This window comes from Arachis ipaensis, chromosome B01 (genome assembly GCF_000816755.2).
Source record: "Arachis ipaensis cultivar K30076 chromosome B01, Araip1.1, whole genome shotgun sequence".
NCBI lineage: Eukaryota > Viridiplantae > Streptophyta > Magnoliopsida > Fabales > Fabaceae > Arachis > Arachis ipaensis.
In genome coordinates, this window is record NC_029785.2 from 78,376,102 (window position 1) to 78,379,714 (window position 3,613).

The window sequence follows — 3,613 nt, forward strand, 5'->3', positions numbered from 1 at the left end:
CTAACGGTTGTGCGAGAAAAATTAAAAACAGTTGAAAACTTTAGAAAAATATTAGAAATTAAAAATCGGGCATTAATATTAAAAGTTTGTCCCAAAGTTGGGCCAAACGGGCTAAAAACGCTAACGGGTTGGACCGGACCCAAGTTGGGCCCAAGCCCAACACATATAAGTTCATTAAATGAACCCATTCAGCATACCACATACACAAACACAACACATGCAGCTGAAAAGGGAAAGGAGGAGAGAAACCCCCATTGTTACTATTCATCTTCAACTTCCTAAGCTCATAACTAGAGCTACGGAGCTCCGATCGCTGCACCGTTTGCGGTCACGCGATCCTCGCAAAGAACTCTATAAAACCCACCCAAGAAACTGGTAAGGAAATCACGAAATTCCTCTCAGTTTCTCCTTCCAAAATTTCGAATTTTAGGGTTTTGTATTGATTAAAATTTTGTGATTTTTGGTGTTTAGGTACACTCTAACACTTGATTACCATAGGGTTTTTGCCCTAATCATCATTGGGTAAGGTGAACCATTCAAATCTCTTGTAGTTTTGTGGATTTGATGAACCCTAGGTTGAATTGTTGTAAATTATGTGTATATAGATTGAGATTGTGATTGTTGGCATTTGATTGGAGCTTTGGAGTGATTGTTGAGCTTGTTGGAGTTGGTTGGTAACTTGGTTGTGGTTGGAAGCTTGAATCTTACTCAATTTGGGTTTTTGTGCATATTGGGAAACGGATAAGGTATGGTTTCGGTTTTTTCTATGTAATATATAATATTTTTGGACACTTAGGCTAGTGACCCATAGGATAAGCTTGGATTGTATTTGTTGTTTAATTTGTTGAGATATGATGTATGATGAATTTATGAGTTTTGGCTCTTTTGATGAATTGTGTTGTTAATGTTGATAAAATGATGTTGAAGAGTGAGATTGGGGTTGAATGAGTTTAATCATGATGATTGTTAGTGATATGATGATGATGGATGATTGTGTGGATTGAAAAATGGTTTTAGTGTGAGATATTCGATTTTTGAGGTTGATGATATTATAAAGTGAGTGGAAAATTGGTATGAAAGGTGAATCATGATATAAAAGGGTAGATTTTGATGTAACTTAGAGTTTGGAATGGTTTAATTTGGTTTTGGCTATATATTTCAAAGAATTGAGAAATTTGTGCATTTTGGTAAGAACGACTTTTTGGTGAACTTTGGCGGATCATAACTTGAGCCTCAATTTTCAAAATTTGTTGAAATTTACTTTAAATTAAAGCTCATTGAAAAGTCTTTAAATGGATATAAATTTTTTAAGAAATAGATTTTTGTAGAGGAAGTTATGATCATTCAAAGTTTGGTGTCAAAATCTGGATTCTATGAATGCTGTAGAATTTGTGAATTTTGGTTTGTGTGCGCACGTAGAGCCTTGTGCGCACCCACACCCCGTGAATTTTTAAACCTGTGCGCACGCACAGACTTGTGCATACGCACACATGGAGACATGGCTACTGATGGGAGCGCTATCTAAAAATCCCCAAAATTGTGGTTTATCTTGTGCTTATTTTAGGGGATTTATTCACCTTTTCCCACATTTATTCAATGAAATAGAATAGTTTTGTAATTCTCCCTTTAATTGGGCTTAAGTGTAAAAACATGCTTTTTAGGCCCTTAAATTGGTGATTTTAACTCACTTTAATTCCATTCGATGACTTAATTTATTTGTTGAGTGATTTCAGGTTCATAAGGCAAGTATTGGATGGAAGAAATGAGGAGAACAGCATACAAAGTGGAGAATGCATGAGAAAACAAGAATTGGGAATGCATCGATGGACGCGTACGCGTACAAGGCGCGCACACGCAGAAGTGATTTCTCATAAGAGATACGCACGCGTACTTGACGCGTACGCGCGTACTTAATGTGTTAGCATCTTGTAGAGTAGTTTCTAGAGAGAGAAGCTCCCTCTTCTCTCTAGAATTAGGCTAGGTTAGGTTAATCTCTTTTAGATCTAGGTTTAATCTCATGTTTTCATCTTATTTTCTTTAATTCTCGCTTCTACTCTTTTATTCTCATGGTTTGTAGTGTTAATTTCCCTCTTTGCTCTGTTTTGTGATGATGAACTCATGTTGGATTTGGTTTACATTTAATGCAATTTGATGTTGATGTTTCTTTCATTGATGAATTAAGTTGTTGATTTACTCTCCTTGCAATTTGTATTTGCTAGATTTTATTATTCTTGCATATTTACCATGCTTTCCTTTATTACCCACCAAGTGTTTGACAAAATGCTTGGTTGGGCTTTAGAGTATACTTTGAGCATTCTTGGCTTGTAAAGAGTAATTAGGCAATCTTGAGTCATGAAAACCCAACCTATGTTGGTGATCTAGAATTGTTAGTTAATATCATTTCCATTGACTCTAATCTCTTGCTAATCCGATTAGTGAGTTGATTAGGACACTTGGATTGAGATTAGCTAGTCTTGTTAGACTTTCTCACATGGAAGATAACCTATATCTTCTTCCATCATTGAGGATGACGTAATAAGAAAAATTCTTGGTAATTATTATTATTAGTGACTAGGATGGAAAGCCTATGATCTCAATCCTTGCCATGAATGTCTCTCTTTAATAATTGTTTCTCTTTATTACTTGTCCTCTTTAATTGCTTGTTTGATTTACTTTTCTTTCCATTTACTTTTCTTGCCCTTTTATCAATCAAACCCCTTTGCCCCCTTCATAGCCAATAAGCATACATGATGAGCGGATAATTTATACGCTTTTTGGCATTGTTTTTACTAAGTTTTCAGTATGATTTAGTTAGTTTTTAGTATATTTTTATTAGTTTTTAAATAAAAATCACATTGCTCGACTTTACTATGAGTTTTTGTCTGTTTCTGTGATTTCAGGTAATTTCTGGCTGAAATTGAGGGACTTGAGCAAAAATCAGATTAAGAGGTTGAAGAAGGACTGCAAATGCTGTTGGATTCTGACCTCCCTGCACTAAAAGTGGATTTTCTGGAGCTACAGGAGTTCGAATGGCGTGCTCTTAATTGCGTTGGAAAGAAGACATCCAGGGCTTTGCAGCAATATATAATAGTTCACGCTTTGCCCAAGTTTTGACGACGTAAACTGGCGTTCAACACCAGCTCTCTACCCTATTCTGGAGTTAAACGCCAGAAACAGGTTACAAACTGGCGTTTAACTCCAAGAAAGACCTCAACACATGAAGGCTTCAATGCTCAGCCCAAGCACACACCAAGTGGGCGCGGAAGTGAATTTCTGCATCAATTACTCATTCTTGTAACCCTAGTAACTAGTTTAGTATAAATAGAACTTTTTACTATTGTGTTAGACATCTTTTGATCATGTTTTGATGATTGAACCCTCTTTGGGAGGCTGGCCATTCGGCCATGCCTGGACCATTATCACTTATGTATTTTCAACAGTAGAGTTTCTACACACCATAGATTAAGGTGTGGAGCTCTGCTGTTCCTCATGAATTAATGCAAAGTACTACTATTTTTCTATTCAATTCAAGCCTATTTCTTCTCTAAGATATTCATTCGCACTCAAGAACATGATGAATGTGATGATTATGTGACGCTCATCATTATTCTCA